The 23,183-nt window shown below is 37.5% G+C and overlaps 1 protein-coding gene across 2 annotated transcripts in view; it reads right to left on the reverse strand.

Moving 5' to 3' along the window:
• ripor3 (RIPOR family member 3) overlaps positions 1–21,496 on the reverse strand; it is a 55,475-nt gene extending 33,979 nt beyond the window's left edge. For both annotated transcript variants that reach the window (XM_065279596.2, XM_065279594.2), the window contains exon 1: positions 21,206–21,496. The gene's annotated coding sequence lies outside the window, so the exon portion shown is untranslated. The remainder of the gene's footprint in view (positions 1–21,205) is intronic.
• Positions 21,497–23,183: the final 1,687 nt, after the last annotated feature.

Below are 23,183 nucleotides of genomic sequence, written 5' to 3' on the forward strand. Positions count from 1 at the left end.
CACCCCTAATATTGACTGAATAATATCATGTCAAAGATTGAAATTAATCTCGTCATTAGATTACAAGGCTTTGGGAACATTACTTAAAAATAGAAACTATGCTGCAGTTTATCGATTATTGATAATTAAAAATTAATCTCATTGTTTTTCATTTACAGATCACAAACATTAAAATTGTCATTTATGTGTTTGCTATTTATAATATACATTTATTTATTTTTCTATATTTTCTATATTTTTTTATTAAAAATTATGCTGGGCAAAGATTAATCGCGATTAATCGCATACAAAATAAAAGTGATTTTTTTGCATAATGTATGTGTGTGTACTGTGTGTACTTACTATGTATATTTAACCACACACACGTACATATATTAATTTTTAGAAATGCTTAATTATATATTTATTATTTATATATCATATAGAATATATTAAAATATAAATAAATATATATAGACATGATGTAAATGTTTGACATGAATGTATGTATTTATATATATATATATAAGACAGAACACACTCATAAATTATACAAAAAAAATCACTTTTATTTTGTATGTCATTAATCACGATTAATCTTTGCCCAGTACTAAGGAATACAAACTAAAATATGGTGAACTTTTTATCAGACGATGTCTAAACTGTGAATGTAATTATTGTAATGTCATGTCTTTCTGTGACCTTTTAACAAACAAACCCAAACATTTACAACTTATGTTCCGGACACACACGTGCATCTCTGGTGTTTACATCCTCAAGGCTATCATAAATTCATTGCATCTGGATACTGGATTTTACTGTGGTTTAGGAGGAAAAAAAACATGGTTAACCCATGTGCCCTAAAGGTCATTTGCTTGAGAGAGCTAATACACTTGTTTTATTTCACGAGTTTGCATAGAGACAGAGCGCAGCGCGTCATAACCTGAAAACCACGCCCACCGGGGAGGAAAGCAATCCAACCGTCTCCATTGATTTTGTATTGCGAGAGGCTGCCTCCTTGTCATTTCTGGCTTATAACAAAAAACCGAATAATGCCTAAAAGCTGCTGTGTGACAATATGTACAGCTAACAAGCCAAAGAACCCAGAAATAAGTTTTTATAAGCTGTCGACCTCAAAAAACGAGCGTTTAAAGACACAAAAGTGGAAAACAGGCAACTTTTCATAGTACTCCTATTAGTAGAACTGCGTCCACTAGGGGGAAATGTAGTCGGCGATCCACTTTTTTCTCCTTAAAGGTTGGGTTTTACTGCTCGACAGCTTATAAAAACTTATTTCTGGGTTCTTTGGCTTGTTAGCTGTACATATTGTCACACAGCAGCTTTTAGGCATTATTCGGTTTTTTGTTATAAGCCAGAAATGACAAGGAGGCAGCCTCTCGCAATACAAAGTCAATGGAGACGGTTGGATTGTTTTCCCCCCCGGTGGGCGTGTTTTTCAAATTTGCATAACTGCGCTCTGTCTCTATTAACATGTAATCAAATATGAAATAAAGCATATTTGGCGTGCTGTCCGAGGGGAGGGCTCTGAGCTCGAAATATTAGCCTGATCCCAGAGTACTCCCCCTCTCCTAAACTGGGATTGAACGTGAGGCAATGGAGTGGAGGAGGGATGCTGCAAAAACTGTCAGATGGCAACATATATAGAGACCTATTCGTGTTAATTGGTTGGATTACATGACCAGGCTCTTCCCAAATTTAGTTAAATAAACTTCATGTCATATATTGCGATTCATAGAGTCTTGTAGTTGTTCAATTGGTAGTGTATTATGTAAGCAACCAAATAACTTGGGTTCAATTCCCAGCGAACAAATATATTAGAAATGTATATGGGTTTTTATGCACCATAAGTCACTTTGGATTAAAGCATCTGCCAAATGCATAACTGTAAATGACCTGAGACAGTTTTTCTGCTCATCCTCATCCTTTGGCACATGTTAAAATAATGAAACTGTGTTACATACCATGGCAATGTACAGTACTCCAAAAGAATGCTATGGTGCCGACTGTCCAAAAAGCAAAGACTAAATTTTTTGGGAGATACCATAACATTGGTTTCCATGGTTCCATAACATGGTTCTCTCAAAAGCCTTGCCTATCAAACCCCCCCCCCCCCCAATGCTCTCTCTCTTCCTCCTGTAGGAAAAGAACATGATCTAGTGTTCTGTAGAGAACCGCAATCGCTCTGTGTTTGCAATCAGGACATCTCTGTGTATCTCATTCCTCTCATCTCGCCTCTTCATCCTGTGTTCCTCTCATCTGCCCTCTCTCTCTGTCTCTCGTGTGCCACTGTCAACACAACTGTTTCCTTCAGCCAAACAGGTGCAAAAGACATAAGCAAACATTGTGACTAACAACGATGAATGAAGTGAAAAACACTGACCCCAAAAAAGAACATGGACCCTTACAAATAAAACTGGATGGATGCCAAATCATCGGCAAACTTGATACTAGATCAGATCTAAGAATTTTAGGTTGAGTGCATAGAGGTTTTTTAATAGCTCATGAGACTTCCCTACTGAGAAGATCAGCTAAAACCAGCCTAAGATTCCTGGGTCTTTTTCCTCAGGAGAAATATCTGGACACAGGAGACTTAAGCAAAACTTTTGGTAACACTTTACGTGAAGGGGTGTTCATAACGCCGCATTCACACGGTCCGTCAGCGTTAACGCTAAACGGAAGGCTTGTCTGAAGCGTGGCCAACAGCCAATCACTGTGGCCGCAACACAAGCTCCGGTCTTCCATAAACGTAATTGGCTGGCTTTGCCTAGGTTATTTGCATAAGGCGATATGATTGGCTGACGCCTGCGTTGCCGCTTGAAAAGTTGAGAAATGTTCAACTTCTGCCGCGAGCAACGGCACTGACGCGGCGCCGACGGATCCACAATTCAGTTCGCCAACGCTTGACGTCACCCATTAAAAGTGAATGGGAAGCGTCAACGCTTACGCCCCGTGTGAATGCGGCGTAAGACTGACATGACACGTGTCATGAACACGATGGATATTCATGCACATTTATGACAACTGCCATTAAGTGTCATTCGTTCAATTATGTCTTTTTTAATGCAAAGATGACATTGTTTGAGATGTATTTGTTATAACTTGACATTAACCAAAACATAAACTTGTCATGACAACTTGACATTACCAAGAAAACACAACTGACCACTTTATACCAGTGATACAAATATAATTTGTCATTAAAATGTCATTAAGTGTTAAAACTCTTTCATATAGTTTTATAACAGCGTTATGAATATTTTTCTTGACCTCAACTGCAGTGGTACAAATATAATTTGCCATTAAAATGTCATCAATACTCTGTCATATAGTTTTATAACAGCGACATGAATATTCTTCAGTCCATAACAGGGTTTTTTTTTAGGTTTCCTCCATGTGTTTAACAAATAAATCAACCATTGAATAATAATAATAATTATAAATAAATTTGATAAAATAATATTTTATTGCATTTAAAGACCAATTAACCTAAAATTACATAAAAACTGTACAATAATGGGTTAAGCCATGCAGTGTTTGGTCCATATAGCTGGACAAACAGTTATTTACATTTAAATAATCAATTTAATTAATTAAATGTTTTTTAAGTTTTTTCTTTTATGTCAGAAAATTTCAGAACCCTTTGTGTGAGGAAGTTATGTTAGCTGTCAGTTTTTATGTATTGTGCACATACATAAAGTTAAATATAATATTTTGACGTGTTTTGTTAAGGTATTTTAAATTATTTGACATAGTATTAACACTTAATTACATTTTAATGACAGTTTAATGTAACGTTACCTATAGGTAGTTTCTTAAGTTTGATAATTATTGTGCAATGTCATCTTTATAACAGATTTATTGACCAAACCCATGGTGTGAAGTATCATGACTTTTGCGCAGAGAAGCACAACTTACATTTTCTTTCGACTGGTTGTTAATAAGACTTACAAGGGTTCTGCGTGCCGGTCATGAACGTGCCAAATAACCTTGTGTTTAAGAGCTCTTGTGCAGATATTAACAGGGGAGTTAAGCAAATCAATCTTGTAAGGTAATATGTCCGCATTCATGCACTCACATTACACTCCAGGTCCAAGTTTGGCCATATTAGATGACAGAACGTTTTATTACAGAAATAAAACATTCAGTGGTAGAAAAAGAAAGACAAAGTTTTCTACAGAAAGAGGACGGAGGGGGAAATTGGAATTTGACAGGCTAACAAAACACAATCACACAAGAGTTTAGGCACAGCCATCTGAAGGGCTACCACAAGAAAAGCAAGGCAATAACTTTCTTTTAACTGTGTCCATTCTACTAAAAATCAATTTTCATTTCTGTGTTCATGTGTTTCCTATTGAAACAGAAAGTTGGAACATGCAGGGCTTGTTATTATTTAAGCCACCTGTAATATTTAGTTTAAGTCATAGCTGTGCAAAACTGTGAGCTTTAGGTTGTCCGATTCGGGTGCCTCGAACTGTGCCCAAGCGCGATTGTCCCCACTTGCTTGCGCTCACACTGTACTTTTATCGATCCGTTATTAGGATGCGATTGTTTTAAAGAAAACAGCACTCTCAGCGCTGGAGCCCATTGTAATGTTAAGTTTGTGAGTCATTTGGGATGCGGTGACATGCAGTCTTCTCACCATGCCTATAATTTCGTTTAGTTGATCTATCACTTGTGTCGCTCAGACGTTCAGGTAGCCATGCTGCATGCATCAGTAGGTTTTTACCAAGGCATTTGGACTCTGCGCCCATCTAGAATATATCTTACTGTGGGTTCACATCAGCCGCGTTTGGGGCGTCAAATTCGCATCTACCGTGTCTAGTTTGCCGCTTGAACATTTTGAGTTTACTCGCTTTATTCACGCATGAACGCCAACTTGCATGTTTCCTGTGTCAACGCACAATTTGCGCCAGAATGAGGCAGAATCGCGTCTACCGCGCCGCGCTAAACGCCTCATTCGCGCCGCGACTCCTCTAGACGGACGTCAACGCGTCTTCACATTGACTTAAAGGGGTCATATTATGATATTTTTTTAAGATGTCAAATAAATCTTTGGTGTCCCCAGAGTCAGGGACGTGCACAGACATTTTGAGGGGCAGGGGCTCAAGTGAAATAAAGGGCACTTCTCATAATTATGTATATTTTTTTCTTTTTTTTTTAACAAAAGTATATATATTAACGCAATTCTGAGTTCCTTTTTAAAAAAAATATTTAAAAAGTTAATTAATTTTATCTTCCTCAAACTCACGCAATTGTTTAATTTTCAAAAGATGTCTACAAAATAATCAGTTCACACAGACACCATGGTCTCCTTAGTAGTCTAGGTTTAAAGAGCAGCAAAGGAAGCCATTACACAATGTGCATGTTTTGAAAACTTTAAATTACACATTAATTACAAATGTGTTAAAATGCTAAAAACAAAGTTGTGACTGCTGAGTTAGCGCTACATGCCAATAAATGCTATATCATATGCTAGCGTTCAGCTGATTAGTTGTTAGTTGTTACTCAAAATGTATTTTTGTCTGATAAGGGCTCAAAATATAAGGTCTGTTTACTTATGTGAGCTTCTGGCATGAGCCTTTCAAATAGAGAAAACAAAATAGACCAGTTAATTAAAATGTCAAATTCTAGGGTTGTAAATAGACATGTAAAAACGTTTCTGGATAATTTTTGCACTTAATAAAGCAACATACCTTCTATGTAATTGTCAAAGAACAATTTACTTATTATGACAACACATCCTATGGCACCTTTAATCTTAGGTTTCATATTTATGAGGGTTACACATGTCAGAAACAACAAATATAGATTAGGCCTATTTTATTAGTATTTTATATTTTACTTTTTTGTGATGTCAGTGAAAATTCAGACTCGGCAAGTAAAATACTGAACCATCAGATTTCTTCCCAATCTACTCCAGCACTCCAGTATAACACATTATACTTATTTAACAGACATTACAAAAAACGCAAACAAAAAAGCTTACTACTGCAGTTAGCAATTATATTATTATTGTTTGTGCTTTATTATTTTCTGAGCAGTCTGTTTAAACTACATACACTATACGGATACAAGTTTGCAACTCTTCAGGTTAATATGGGATTGCCATGGAAAACAATGTCCCTGAATCGTTATGTGTAACAACGTGTCCCACATTTTGTGCATTAAACTGTTAATATAAGAATGCTTTCATCCTCACACACTTACCGGTAGCTGCCTGCATAATCATGCACACGATCGCGTCTCGTTTAGGCTGAGCTTTGCGCTTGAAGCCCGAATGATGCAGCACGAGTGTAGACAGACCAATCATAAAGCGAAGTAAGTTAGAGAGGCGGGACTAAGGAAAGGTAAAGCCAATCATATTAGCGATGTGAATTTTGGAGGCGGGACTCATCTGTTAACCGTTTGTGTGCCACAAATAGCGCTATTTTTCTTTATATAAGAGTTTAAATCTCATTTAAATGATTCCTGAATAAATTCATGTTAAATTAAATAAGCAACAAGTAAAAAACACAAGAAACAGACAGACATCAGTTGTTATATGAATAAAGATCATATTATTATTTTTTTTTTAAAGGCACCCCAGAAAAAAAGGGCACTTTCTCTCCAGGAATAAAAAGGGCAGGTGCTCAAGCCCCCTTTGATGTCTATGTGTGCACGTGCCTGCCCAGAGTGCATATGTGAAGTTTTGGGTCAAAATACTCCACAGCTTATTTATTATAGCATGTTAAAATTGCTAATTTGTAGGCCTGAGAAAAAGTGTGCCGTTTTTAGGTATGTCATTTAAAATGCAAATGAGCGGATGAAGTGCAAACACTGATCACAATGATGGTGGTTTGTTGTAATCGAAACTCAATTGTGCTGTCAAGTCCTTCTTTTCTCTCTTTTTCTCTCTGCACTATGGCAGTGCTGTGGTTTGATAGTGTGGATAAAGGGGCGGTATTATTGTAATTCGCCTTGCTACCTACCTACCAAAATCTGAACGACCTATTTTTTCACATGCTTGCAGAAAATGGCTTATCCAAACAAAGTTACTGGGTTGATCTTTTTCACATTTTCTAGGTTGATAGAAGCACTGGGGACCCAATTATAGCACTTAAAAATGAAAAAAGTCTGATTTTCACGCTATGACCCCTTTAACATTGAAATAACTCATGCTTCATGCCTCTACCACAGCTGGTGTGAACGCAGCATTACAATAAATCTTGATTTAAGAATTTTTTTAATATTTGAAAACTAGACAAAAATACTAAGTATGAAGTCATTTTTGGCATTGTTAAAAAATGTCATTAAGAAATAGTACTTTTCCAGCGACCCATTGGTTCTTATAAAGTGTTCGGAAAGGTTTACAGTTTATTTTACCAGTATGTTAACCAAGCTGCACATGTAAAACCAAGAGTAAATACATGTACATGTGTAAGGACACATGCAGGGACGGATTGGTAATCTGTGCGTTCTGGAAAAGTCCAGAACGGCCGTTCAACGGAGGGCCGTCGCCCGGCCGTCGGCAAAAAAGTCTAATAATAACGTAATATGAACAGCCAACAGCAGGGGCACTAATACGATCACTTATATGCTGCTACGTGTAAAAAAAACGAGGAAGAAGAGTTGGCCTACTAGCCCTGATTGGTCCATGGATGCCTGAATTCGCGAGCCTGAGCATCCAGCCTCATGATGAGGGACTGACAGAGTTAACTTCACATCAGCAAGAGGTCCTGTAAGTGCAAGTAGTAGCAGGACACGTGACATTATAATATAATATACACGATATAAAATAAATAAAACTCGCGTGAAAATTAACTTAATGCGCAACTACTTAGAGAGAGACGAGAGTGTGCCCGCGCGCGTGTGAGAGAGAGGCGCGGGCGCGATTGAACAGTAGAAACTTAAAAACAATACATACTCGGTCATTTTGTTCATATGGGACATGATTCATTTGTATACAGTCGAAATAAAACAAAACACTGTACTTTTGTCAAAGTGTAAACTCTTGTCAAACTGTATTATCTACAACTGTCATCTAACCAAAATCACACACACAAGCAAAAAATATTTATCCAACCCTATTTCAAAACAGTCTGTGGGTGGACATTCATCGTATTGCATTAGTTTTCATTACTTTCATTGACTTTATTGTATATGAGAGGTTGTAGTGAGCTCACATTTTCTGCTACAATGACTAGGTATTGAATTAAACGAGAAACCCTGCTGAAAAAAACAGCATCACACCAGCATAGACCAGCATGGGAATTATGCTGGTCTATGCTGGTTTAGCTGGTGGTCACCAGCATACCAGCACCAAAACACAACATATGCTGGTATGACCAGCATGGAATGCTGGTGCTAATGCTGGTTTAGCTGGTGCTAATGCTGGTTTAGCTGGAGCTAATGCTGGTTTGGTGCTGGTTTAGCTGGTGCTAATGCTGGTGCTGATGCTGGTTTAGCTGGTGTTTACTTGCAAACCAGCACCAAAACACAACATATGCTGGTCTTGCTGGTATGCTGTTTTTTAAGCAGGAAAATATATCAGGCATGCATTGCTACCACTCTAAATGTGCTAATATACAAGAAAGGGGGCTAAATAAATGACCAAATTTTAGTTTAAACCAAAAAATCCTAGCTTGCACTTTCTGGCTGTCTTCCATCAGAGTCCAGTTTTTCCTTGTCTTTCATATTTGTTTAGTATAGTGGAATTGGCAAAGACCTGGTGGTGGTTTGTGAAAGCTTTACAGACAAAATTAATAGGGCCTAGCCATTTTCATTATTATACATTAAAGTGTAATATGACATTGACAAAATATTAAATAATCTTGTCTGATAGTCTGACAGTATTGTGCCATATCAGGACATCCTTGTGTCTGTTGCGCACGGCTAGGGGCGAATGGCCAGATGATGGGCCTATTTGGGAGAAAGTCCAGGGCTGTTTTTTAGCCCCAGTCCGTCCCTGGACACATGGCTTATAATAAGAGCTCGTTGTGTGTGTGTGTGCGTGTGCGCGTGCGCGTGTGCGTGTGTGTGCGCACGTGCGTGTACACGTGTGTGTGTGTGCTGTAGAAAGATCATATAAACCACCTACAGGTCAAAAGTTTGATTGTTAACACATAATTGCTTTTTTCCCCACTGCATCACTATGAGCCCCCTGTTGATTCAGTAAATACATTAATGTGCTCTGCTCTCACAATTTATTGTTGTCTTATTAGTTTTTGCAACAATTAGCAACATAAATGCTTATGAACCTCTTATAGGTGTACAGAATATTAATTTCATATTGATAAGCCTATGTATATATGCTAAATATAAATTTTTCAGGCTCAAGTCTCATAATCTAACAGTGAGATTCGAAGCATCAAAATTTGATTTCATTCATTGATGTCAATCTTTGACATGACCTTACTTAGTCAATATTAACTGAGATTATGTGATCTTTAAGTTATGTAGAATGAGTTTGTGTAGAAAACAGTAAATCCCAAAAACAACCTATTGGTAGGGTCACATTTTGCAAGAGAATATCTTTAATGGATTGGGTTGCAGGGATTGTTGATGGATCAAGTTATTAAGTAAAAGTAAAATATACTCATTTTTATTCATGTTAAAATTTCACACCCTCACACACATGCCTAAATGTTAGCTTACATTCATTAGAGCAAGAATGTGTTCTTATTAGAAGGCCTAGGAATGTTAGGAGGTTGTAAACCCCTGCGTTAATTTGGTAACATAAAACCACATGTTTCACGTTGAAAACAAACCAGCTTTGGATTCCTCCCTTAACATGAAATGCAGCACAGTTTCCTACATGTATGTATAAAGGATAACAGAGATATCCTTTATAGAGGAACTCCTGATGTTTGGTGGTGGAGTGAAATGTTTTTGCCAGATGTTGTATCTCGCTCTCTTTCTCTCTTTCTATCTTTTCCTGATTCATGACTTTGTCTCGCAATAATCAGTTCCTTATTTCCATCCCATATTTCAAGGAAAACCAAATGAGGTTCCTCTGTATTCTTATGATGGTAATACCAAATCATCTTTTGTCTTTTGATTGCTGTTAGTGTTATTTATGAGCTTGTTTTCCATATTCAACTGAATCTAATATAAAAACACAGAATTCAAAACGTAACAATGAGTTTGCTAAACAACTATTTAGAAAATTGTTAATGTATTTTGGTATTACTTTAATGTATCCACGATCATAGGGTTAGGCGCTGATCCCAAACACAACCAAATGGCTGAGCACCCACGGAAAGACGCCAAATATGCTACTCGAAATTCAGTAGCCTCTCTGATTGGTGGATCGCATAAGTTGCTTTGATGAATAAGTTGAATATAGGTCTACGACAAACCATGAGGTGAATGAAGTTTATGATTATTATTATTGCATGAATATTACAAATCTGATGCATTTTGTAGGTAGTTTTAACCAACGTTTTAAGGTTTAAAAAGCCAATTACAGTTATGATAATATTTGAAATTATTATTAGGATTAGTATTAGGATTACTACAGGACCTGGTGAAAAAAATCCTAATTTAGAGGACTGGCTGACTTGGCTTCACATTTCGATTCTAAAACCGTGTGGAAAATGCGCTTTCATCCTTCTTTCCAAAGCGCGTGAAATCTCACCGGATAAGCGATGTTATAATCCGAACCCTTCCCCCAAAACTAACCCTAAACTAAACATATCATGAGATTTGGCCATTGCTGTATCCCCTCTAGCCAGAATCATGCGCTCCTGTAGCGTCTGCCATTGCTAAGCAACCTAAGCATTGCGTGAATTTGTGCCGAGCACCCACCGACGGGAAAAGAAATCATCCATGTCCATGATAATAGCTCCAGTTCATTGCCGGTGTCCTGACATTTTATTCAACTGGTCAGATTGTCCTACCCTCGCACTGTTGAGTTTAGGCATTTGGTTAGGGGAGGGGTTGGGTTTAGGGGTTGGGGAGGGATTAGTCCTGTATGCTTTCTATGGAAGGAAGCAAAATCTGACGAAGTTGCACAAATCGTCAGACACCGGTAGTATCATAAGTATTTAGGCCTAGTCCAGTTTTTCCCTCCATTAAAAAAAACCCACGTCCACACGAACACGCAAAAACCCGATATGAAGCGCTAGAGTATGCCAAAACCACAGATGGCGATATATCCCTAACCGTAAAGCTATGTTGGCCAATCAAAAGCCATTGCAGAATCTCGCCTCAGCATGAACAACGACATCACAGACCAAAAACACGATAACGCTGCAACCGGAGTTTCTGAAAGTGTTCACACTAGCAGGAGTTTTTATTAAGTTCGGTTTCAGTCACCTGATACTGCGCTTGTGTGTGGACGAACGGCTAAACTGCATGGAAAATGCTAAAAATACCCGTGTATGGGCCTTAGATTTGATCCCATCTGGCAGCCTGCACCGGCACAAAATTGGTGATCATCATGAGAGCAAATCCATCTCTCTTCAAAAACATCCAAATCTCTTTTAAACAGTTGCTTACAAACTGAAGTGACATCTATGTTATCTTGTATGAATCAAGTCCTTACAGTCCATGGATGTTTTTGATTATATAATCAAACATGATGATAGTTTTCGTGTTGCTATAACTGCAGATAAAAATAATGAAATGGGAAACTTTTAAATGTGGGTTGTTGCCAGCAGATACATCATCTCATATTTCTCTATGAGGAAATATCCTATAAATGTGTTGTCAATCGAGATAAAACATTGTGTTGGAAAGGAGATTTCAATTCACAATTTATACATCATAGGTCCAAGGTATATTTTGGTCCTTTTGCTGTTGATTTACACTCCATTAGGACATAATGAGAAAACCAGAACATATAAAAGCCTATCATCATAACCTATTTAATAAACAAAACAGTCAAAATAATTCAACTCTGTACTTTGTCAGAATAAATGATCAAAAATGGTCTGTAGCTGGGGAGGTACCCTTTCAAAAAGTATACATTTGCACTTAAAGAGTGCATATTAGTACATCAAAGGTACATACTGGATTGGTGCCAAATGTATACATCTGTATGTATGGTACATAAATGGTACATATTACAATCTTTTTAAAGGGTACTGCCCCACTGACAGCTTGAGCATTTTTCTGACAGTGTTTATGAAGAACAGCACAACTGCTTTTAGATCTTGACATTATTTGAAGAAAAGATGAAATGCATTGTATGGTTACAGCATGTCTTTGCATAACTTTGCTCTTCACATCCAAATGAGAACCTGACATCACTGCAACAAACCATTGGCCACTTGAAAGAAACATGAAGGGATTCAAAGCAGACATTGAGAATGCCAACAAAATGTTTAATGGTATTTATTTAGTTAGTTTTTTTCTGAATCTTTAGTGTTAATAGATCCCAGAGAGTTTTTGGCAGGGGGGCTGTGAATTCTGTTTGTTGTGTGCCAGATGCCTTTAAGTGTGTTAAGGCAGTCTGTCAATCTATATATCTATCAATCAAACAATCTATCCATCCATCAAATGTATCTATCCATCCATCAAATCTGTCTATGCCATCCATCCAACCATTCAATCTGTTCATCCATCCATCTATCCATTCATCCATCCATTAAATCTATCCATTCATCCATCCATCAAATCTATGTATCTATCCATCCATCAAATCTATCCATCTATCCATTTATCCATCACCATCTATGTATCTATGCATCCATCTATTCAACCATCTATCTATCCATTCATCCATCCATCAAATCTATCCATTCATCCATCCATCAAATCTATCCATCCATCAAATCTTTCTATCTATCCATCCATCCATCCATCAAATCTATACATCTATCTATCAATTCATCCATCCATCAAATCTATGTATCCATCCATCTATCCAACCATCTATTCATCCATCAAATATATCCATTCATCATCCATCAAATCTATCCATCCATTCATCCAACATCTATCAAATCTATCTATCCATCCATTCAATCTGTCCATCCATCCATCTATACATTTATCCATCCATCAAATCTTTCTATCTATTTATCCATCCATCCATCAAATCTATCCATCCATCTATCTATCCATTCATCCATCCATCAAATCTATGTATCTATTCATCTATCCATCCATCCATCAAATCTATGCATCCATCCATCCATTCATCAAAGCCATCCATCCATCAAATCTATGTATCCATCCATCTATCCAACCATCTATTCATCCATCAAATATATCCATTCATCATCCATCAAATATATCCATCCATTCATCCATCCATCCAACATCTATCAAATCTATCTATCCATCCATTCAATCTGTCCATCCATCCATCTATACATTTATCCATCCATCAAATCTTTCTATCTATTTATCCATCCATCCATCAAATCTATCCATCCATCTATCTATCCATTCATCCATCCATCAAATCTATGTATCTATTCATCTATCCATCCATCCATCAAATCTATGCATCCATCCATCCATTCATCAAAGCCATCCATCCATTAAATCTATCTATCCATCCATCAAATCTATCTATCTGTCCATCCGTCCATCCATCCATCCGTCCGTTCATCAATCAAATCTATCTATCTATCATCCATCCATCCATCTATCCATCAAATCTATCCATCCATCCATTCATCAAATCCATCCATCAAATCTATCCATTCTAGGGTTGGGAACCGTTTTTTAAAAGGAACCGGAACCGCACGTAATTCTTAAGTTTCGGTTCTAAAAGCGGTTCTGATGCGAGGCACGTGCAAAGCGCTTATGTCTCTTACCTCATGAATATTAATTACGTTGAGCCGCTGTTAGTCACTCGCGCAACCAAATTAACATAGCTTACCACAGAAAACACTCAGGCTGCTGAGGTAAGCTTTGTATACTTCGTGTTAAACATGTCTAAAAGTCAAAAGTGTGGATTCTAGGGCTGTTGACGGTACAGTGCGACCCGCGATGCCGTGCACTTCACAAACTATGAAAAATATAAAGTACAGTCTCACCCAGCGAGATGTCTTCAAGTTCGCGTGAAAGCAAACGGACATAAGACTCAAGAGTTAATGCGCTATAAACCGATATCAGTGATGACCCGCTGGCTTGGGGACGGAACAATGAGGTAAGATATTCTTGGTCAAGGTTGCAAAAAAGTATCAATCTGCACTACCAGTATAGCAACATGCGTTTTCAGCACTGTGCAGACATTATAACCCCAAAAAGGTTCCTCACTTGAACCGTGTGTTGTTTCACGGATGAAAGTGATAAAATAAACACGCACATAGCCGCGCCGATCCCGTGGTCGCTCCGGGGCTCGAGCATCACCCACCGAAATGGCCATGCACATTATGTTCAATTGCTTCACATTCCGACGCGGAAAACGTGATCGCGCCACTTTTCTCCAAAGCGCGTGGACGCTCCAAAGCGTCTGTCGTTGCTAAGTAACCTAAGCATTGCTTGATGTTGTGACGAGCAGCCTCCGGCGAAAAGAAGTCAGCGCATATGAACACGCATGTTTGTTAAGAAACGTATATCTGATCCTCATTTACATTTTTATATTTCAAAATATATGTAGGCTATGCATTATTTTATAAGCCTATACGCATGCACATACAAAAATTATTACTTGTACAGCAGCCTTTTCAGGATATATGACAAAACACTTGCTCCAGCATATAAATCTCAAATCATATGTTTGAGAACTACTTCTGCTATCATGTTCACTTCAACAGGTAGGATCTTACGAGGACTATAACAGGAATAAATGATATAGGCCTAGTGACTGAAAAAGTGAAAATATTAATAATTTTACATTTAAAATATTTTATCAGTAATTAATAAACACAAATTGAATTGTTTAAGTAATGTAGTGCATTATTTTTTATTATATGGAACCGGAATCAGAACCGGAATCGTTAGGCAGAACCGGAATCGGAACCGGAAAATTTCTAACGATTCCCAACCCTAATCCATTCACCCATCCATCAAATATATCCATCCATCAAATCTTTCTATCTATCTATCCATCCATTCAACTATCAAATCTATACATCTATCTATCAATTCATCCATCCATCAAATCTATACATCTATCTATCAATTCATCCATCCATCAAATCTATGTATCCATCCATCTATCCAACCATCTATTCATCCATCAAATATATCCATTCATCATCCATCAAATCTATCCATCCATTCATCCATCCATCCAACATCTTTCAAATCTATCTATCCATCCATTCACTCAGTCCATCCATCCATCTATACATTTATCCATCCATCAAATCTTTCTATTTATTTATCCATCCATCCATCCATCAAATCTATCCATCCATCTATCTATCCATTCATCCATCCATCAAATCTATGTATCTATTCATCTATCCATCCATCCATCAAATCTATGCATCCATCCATCCATTCATCAAAGCCATCCATCCATTAAATCTATCTATCCATCCATCAAATCTATCTATCTATCATCCATCCATCTATCCATCAAATCTATCCATCCATCCATTCATCAAATCTATCTATCCATTCATCCATCAAATCTATTTATCCAATCACCCATCAAATCCATCTATCCATCCATCAAAACTATCTATCCAAATCTATCCATCCATCTGTATTGTTAAATAGTTCTCCTATGGCTCTTTACTATGTTCCAAACAATGCAAAGAACCTTTAAAGAAGCGTTTATTTCTCCTCTTCTACAACAGCTTTGAGCTAAATCTTAGTCCATACAATTAATAGCCGATCGTTCTTGTGTATGAAACCACTTGGCCGGTGTGTTTTTACAAAGTGGTGCTTTCCGGCCTGGCTTCAGTCCACGTGGGTCCACCTCACTTTAAGCTCTCAGACCAGAGCGATTTTACTTCTGGCTGTATGTTTGATGTGCAAATGCCTCTTTTCTTCTACTCTTCCTGCACGTCTCTCCTTTGTTTTTCTTGTATAAACGAATAAGGCGTTGAAGGAACGGAGTGAAAAAAGGTGAGTTCATTGAGGATGAGAGCATATTGGATATGAGGGAATCTCAGCGGGGTTTACCACCACTTAAAGTCAATGACTGGATGTTATACAAACACACTTTCTCACATTCTCCAGCACACATGCATAGGTTAGAATGCATCTGCACGGCATTCATACCGATGCCACACCTTTTTAAAAGGGTGCTCACATTCTTCTCGTAACTGTATAAACATATGGAAATTGTGTTTCATATCCGATTAAAGATAAATCTTATGAAACCACCTAACCCCTCTGCTGAATTCCATATACCAACACAATTTCATGGCAATATGAGTTTATCATGTGGTTAATTTACATAAATTTGTACAATCTTATTCATACATTATAGTACTATCTGTGAAGTTGGGGTTAGGGGTGAGGTTTCTTTTTGTTTAGTTTTTTTTTTTTGGATAATCATATGTCAGAAAGAAATGGTCAAAAATAGTACCTAGCTGATAATGGGCTGGTACCCTTTCAAAAAGTATACCCATTTGCACCTAAAGAGTTCATATTGGTACCAAATGTATACATATCTGTACCTATTAAGGATGCTTAACGATTAATCGCGATTAATCGATAGCAGAATAAAAGTTTTTGTTTACATCATATATATGTGTGAACTGTATATAATAACTTTGTATATATATTAAAGAAATGTTTACATGTGTATATACATTTGTATATTTATTTATAATTTATATTATATATAAATATAAATACCTAATATATAAATATTTTTTTTCTTATAATTATACATGCATGTGTGCATATTTATACATAATTATTATACACAGTTCACACACATATATGATGTAAACAAAAACTTTTATTCTGCTATCGATTAATCGCGATTAATCGTTAAGCATCCCTAGTACCTATATGGCTTATCACGCAATAAAAGCTTGGGACCAATTTTTGACCTTTTTTTTGTTTGTCTGTGAGATCAGGTTGTCCATATACATTGTAAAGCCCATCTAGCCTTTAATTAAACAGATTTTTATTGAATGATAAACCCAAAATTTGGTCTTTCTCCCATGCATAAACAGTATGCATAAGGTAATGTATAGCATAAACTTTATATAGACTAATTTTATGTCATTTTATTATCTTTGCAGAACTTGGATCAGACTGACAATTCTGCAAAATGTAAAGATTTGGAATGAGAAATAAGTAAATGAAAAAAATTGGAGGGTAAATTGCACGGTTGCTGAAAGATCAATGTGTACTGGTGATCCTGTGATAAAGTGTGCAGACAGATGTCTTGTGTTTTTATGCTTTGGCATGTGATATCTGAAGCAGACCACCAGCCCACTGCGTGTGTGTAGATAGTGTGAGACGCACACAGACATGAGCTCATACGTACATATGGTCGTACGTAAACAAGACACAAGAGTTGTGTTCGGTAATGAAATGAGAGTATTTGTATACTTTCAGTTTCCTGAAGAGAAACGCAGTACGTTTACAAAGGCATTTTATGAATTAGAGCGTTTATGTTGATGGTTTAAATTCGATTAGGAGGGTGTGTTTTATTCTCACGGGCAACATCCAAGACAATAAAACACTCGACATGAACACTGCTTGGAAAAGCCCCACCAACTCAAACAGATGTTTAAGAATCACTCTATGAGTCTCAAGGAATTTGTTTCAAAATCTTCCAGACATCACATACAGATTGCAGCAAATTTGATTCTCAGGAGGAGAGACAGAAATGAATCGCCGATCTACAGATCCAAATCAAGTGTGCTGCCTACATAGATGGCTTTGAAGGCATCGTAGATACAGCTTACTTCTACACTTTCAAAAAAAGACATTACTTAGGCTGTCCTTTTGAAAAGTACACTCAAGTATTCCTTGCAGAAAAGGAAATCCCAGAATGCAGTGTATGCTGGGCTCAATGAGAAAGCAGAATAAAGATCTAGATAGATAGTCATGGATTTGTTATAGCGATCTATTTATAAAAAGTTACATGAACTTACAATGTTTTTTTTTTTGGATATCTACATGGTAGTTTTTGCATATATGTATATACATTATACACTCACCTAAAGGATTATTAGGAACACCTATTCAATTTCTCATTAATGCAATCATCTAATCAACCAATCACATGGCAGTTGCTTCAATGCATTTAGGTGTGTGGTCCTGGTCAAGACGATCTCCTGAATGTCAAACTGAATGTCAGAATGGGAAAGAAAGGTGATTTAAGCAATTTTGAGCGTGACATGGTTCTTGGTGCCAGTCAGGCCGGTCTAAGTATTTCACAATCTCCTCGGTTACTGGGATTTTCACACACACCCATTTCTAGGGTTTACAAAGAATGGTGTGAAAAGAGAAAAACATCCAGTATGCGGCAGTCCTGTGGGCGAAAATGCCTTGTTGATGCTAGAGGTCAAAGGGGATTGGGCCGACTGATTCAAGCTGATAAAAGAGCAACTTTGACTGAAATAACCACTCGTTACAACTGAGGTATGCAGCAAAGCATTTGTGAAGCCACAACACAAACCTGAGGCGGATGGTCTACAACAGCAGAAGACCCCACCGGGTACCACTCATCTCCACCACAAATACGAAAAAGAGGCTACAATTTGCACAAGCTCACCAAAATTGGACAGTCGAAGACTGGAAAAATGTTGCCTGGTCTGATGAGTCTCGATTTCTGTTGAGTCAGAATTTGGCATAAACCGAATGAGAACATGGATCCATCATGCCTTGTTACCACTGTGCAGGCTGCTGGTGGTGGTGTAATGGTGTGGGGGATGTTTTCTTGGCACACTTTAGGTCCCTTAGTGCCAGTTGGGCATCGTTTAAATGCCACGGCCTACCTGAGCATTGTTTCTGACCATGTCCATCCCTTTATGACCACCATGTACCCATCCTCTGATGGCTACTTCCACCATGCACCATGTCACAAAGCTCGAATCATTTCAAATTGGTTTCTTGAACATGATAATGAGTTCACTGTACTAAAATGGCCCCACAGTCACCAGATCTCAACCCAATAGAACATCTTTGAGATGTGGTGGAACGTGAGCTTCGTGCCCTGGATGTACATCCCACAAATCTCCATCAACTGCAAGATGCTATCCTATCAATATGGGCCAACATTTCTAAAGAATGCTTTCAGCACCTTGTTGAATCTGTGCCACGTAGAATTAAGGCAGTTCTGAAGGCGAAAGGGGGTCAAACACAGGATTAGTATGGTGTTCCTAATAATCCTTTAGGTGAGTGTATATGTCCTAGGTATACAGGGTACGATTTGTAAAAAAGAGTTTTTCAAATATTTTTATTTATGAAAATAAATTATGAACCACCAGGAAAGTTTGTGCACAACCATCAGAGGCAGGGAAATAAAGACCAGAGGGGGGATAGTCCCCCCATCCCCCCAGCAAATCACATCCTGTATGTATATATACACAATGGTAGCTATTTTAGTATTATTTATTTTAAAGTTACAATACATCACCCATTTACATTAAAGCTTCATCACAGGACATTCCTTTGAACTAAACTGCATAGCTTTAATCCATAAGATGTCTCTGTAGAGGGGGGTAGCTTAACATATTGCTTTTTATTTTCGAACCATTACAAACTTGCCCATGTTTACTTTACATCCCTGTTCTCAGCAGGTAACACAACCAAAGTCACTAAATGTTTCAAATCTTTGACAGGTTTCCTAATATAACATGACAATCCTTTAACATCTTAATAACGTCTTGTTTCTTTTAACATCCTCCCATGAGAGAGCTGCGATCAGAATCAAAATCTAGATTCCTATAAAGGGTGTTTCTGTAAATGCATATAAAGAAATAAAGCCAAAGGAAACCAATGAAGAGCAAAATACGAGAGAGAGAGAGAGCCATGGAGGGAGATGGGGAGAATTGGGAGTATTGGGATTGCTTGATTCATAATCCCATGGTTTTGGGCCTGTCTTGTGTAACATGGAATTAAGTATCAAATTCCCAAAGAGGGAATGCTGGGAAATTTAGTGTGGATTTTTACGTTGAACTCCCTGTCTCCCTGTTTTTTCCACAACCACTGGTTCGCATTAGCGCATGACAAAGAATTCCATTAAACATCATTTGTCATCACGCAGAGGATAGTGCTCGTATATTGCATGATGATGATTATTACAGAAAACAATGTTGACTTCTTACTCAGTTTGTGAAAACAAATGGAAAATGTGTTTACAGTATCGGCCTCACAATGGAAGCACAGACATGTGTGTTACTGTAAACACAATTTTTGTTTGTTTTTACGAATGGGCGGAAGAGTCCAAATTATTTTTTGCAATAATCAACAGCATGCAACGGACTCATATTTCCTAAACTAATTCAGGACATTTATTTTATATTTATTCGTATATTTATTCTACACTAAAAATGTGATGCAACACACTTCGATCACTACAAAGAAAATCTAAAGAATTTATTAAGACAATAAAAATACCCATAAGATTTATTGTATGTGTGAGCATGCATTCATTCAATACAGCTGTACTTGTGTAGTCACCTGAATAAATCCCATTCTCTCACTAGCTCAGAGATACAGTATATTATTACTTGCGATTTTTCCAACAACGCGTGCCAGCAGCCGAAAAAAATAAACATTAACCTTAGACTAAGAAAGGAGTATCCAACTTTTGGTTAGAAGTGTTTTCTTTTAGCCAAAGCCTGAATGGAGCAGATGGGTGCGATTTGATCCAACAAAGACAAACAAGTGAAAACTCAGCTGTCATCAACTACATTGACATGCACATGCTCACAAAACAAACACAACACCGCTTCATTGTACATGTTAAACAGACTTTAAGGCAATCGTTTAAAGCAAAACTGCTGCTTTCAAACTGATTGTTTTTTATAAACTTCGTCTTCCATTGGTTTGACAAACAGATAGTCCTGCCCACAAACTCACTCCATTGGCCGGGCCATAGTTGCTGTTGTAAATGGATTTAAGATGCTCAAATAAACAGTTTAATGGCAGTGAGGCACAATGTTTACACTTTTTGGATCTTGAACGCCTCACTTATAGTTTAGGCTAGCATTGGACATATTTTAACATCTAAGAGATCAGATAGTAGCCCCTTTAAACTCTAAACTCTTTCAGTTTCTTTCCTAAAAAATAAACAAAAGCAGACAATCCAAAGTGACTCGCTGTACATGCAACACATGCAAGAACATCATTTTTGCTCTGTAGTTTAAAAACAAAGTAAAACAGCATGACTTTCTCTTACCGTACACAAAGCTCTTCTATTCCAGAGCGGCTTTATGTCTGACAGCTGAGAGAGGAATCATTAAAGCTCATCTCTGAGGCGTTGTGCATGTGCACGCGTGTGGCAACAGATGTCTGTTCTCTCCTGATAGCGTATGTTTCTCAGCGTATGAGGCTCCAGGGCGCAGAAATGACACCTGATTCTGAGAAACAGCTTTTAGGAGGCAAAATGAAACGCGTCTGAACACATTAAGTGTGGCCACTGCTCTGTGTCTCCTTCATTTCTCATGCATTACCTTAGCCGGTCTCACAATGATCTCTCCTTTGCTTTGGCTTTAACAGACTCTCTCTCTTTTTCCCCTCCCATTTTTTTCCTTTCAGTTTTCCCACAATCCCTTGTCATTTCTCTGCTTTGTCATACCAGGGAAGAAACAGTAAATTCAAACATTTTTCCATTCTTTCTTGGCTGGTCTTGCACATTTGGCATCGTGACTGAACAGAGAAACTTGGAATGGTTTCCATGAAGTGTACAAGTGCATTAAATATCCAGTGAATACACACTTGGACAAACCCCCCGATAGTCTGGGGTTAAATGAAACTATACGACTTTCCACATATTTTCAGTGCTGTAAAGGGGATATTATGATGAGGTTGGATGTTGTCTGTGTACTCCTAATATTCAGGATAACAGACAGACAAACAAACATCCATGTTGTGAGAAACTACACTCTTTAAAATGCAATATTGTAAAAGGTGTGCATTGTGTGGTGACATACAACTAACTAAATTTTCAGTCCTTTTATGCATTTGGGAGAGGATTTTATCAAAACAACTTCCAGTACATTCAAGCTATGCTTTTTTCAGTATCTGTAATTTCTATGATTTAACCTATGACCTTTGCATTGATTATGCAATGTTCTACCAATTGAACTCCAGAAATATATCAGCTTAAACATTTTAAATGTCCTATAGCTTTCTTTATTATGTATTTTTCTGTATCTTCCCTAAGAGGTTAAAAGTTTGTCAACAAGCTCAGTCTCTCCTATTTATAATAATGTCACTTCTGCCCTCTGCTGGTTTTGCATCAGTACACAAACCTGTGATATCATCAATACTGCACTCATACCTTCAGTAGTAATAATATTTTTGATAATGATCAGGTTCTCTTTTCAAAAGGTAACATTGAATGTGTTCACGTTTTAAAATAGGGGCAAAGTGTTTATGGTTTGAATGTTATTGAATAAATTAACCTCATAAACTGAAGCCAGAGGCACTCTGGGCTTACGGCCAATAGATGAGGATGAGAGACATAGAGAAACAGAAGGAGAGAGAGAGTAGGAGATGAGAGGGAGCTTGAAGGGTTGTTAGTTGCTCCTAAACATCATATGTGCAAATCATTTCAAGTCCAACGCAATGTATATGTTTATGATTTGAACGTGTTATATATATATATATATATATATATATATATATATATATACATACACTCACCTAAAGGATTATTAGGAACACCATACTGTGTTTGATCCCAGAACAAGGTGCTATAAGCATTCTTTAGAAATGTTGGCCCATATTGATAGTATAGCATCTTGCAGGAGATTTGTGGGATGCACATCCCGTTCCACCACATCTCAAAGATGCTCTATGGGGTTGAGATCTGGTGACTGTGGGGGCCATTTTAGTACAGTGAACTCATTGTCATGTTCAAGAAACCAATTTGAAATTATTTGAGCTTTGTGACACGGTGCATTATCCTGCTGGAAGTAGCCATCAGAGGATGGGTACATGGTGGTCATAAAGGGATGGACATGGTCAGAAACAATGCTCAGGTAGGCCATGGCATTTAAAGGATGCCTAATTGGCACTAAGGGGCCTAAAGTGTGCCAGGAAAACATCCCTCACACCTTTACACCACCACCAGCCAAATTCTGAATCTACCATCTGAATGTCTCAACAGATATCGAGACTCATCAGACCAGGCAACATTTTTTCAGTCTTCA

This window comes from Paramisgurnus dabryanus, chromosome 7 (genome assembly GCF_030506205.2).
Source record: "Paramisgurnus dabryanus chromosome 7, PD_genome_1.1, whole genome shotgun sequence".
NCBI lineage: Eukaryota > Metazoa > Chordata > Actinopteri > Cypriniformes > Cobitidae > Paramisgurnus > Paramisgurnus dabryanus.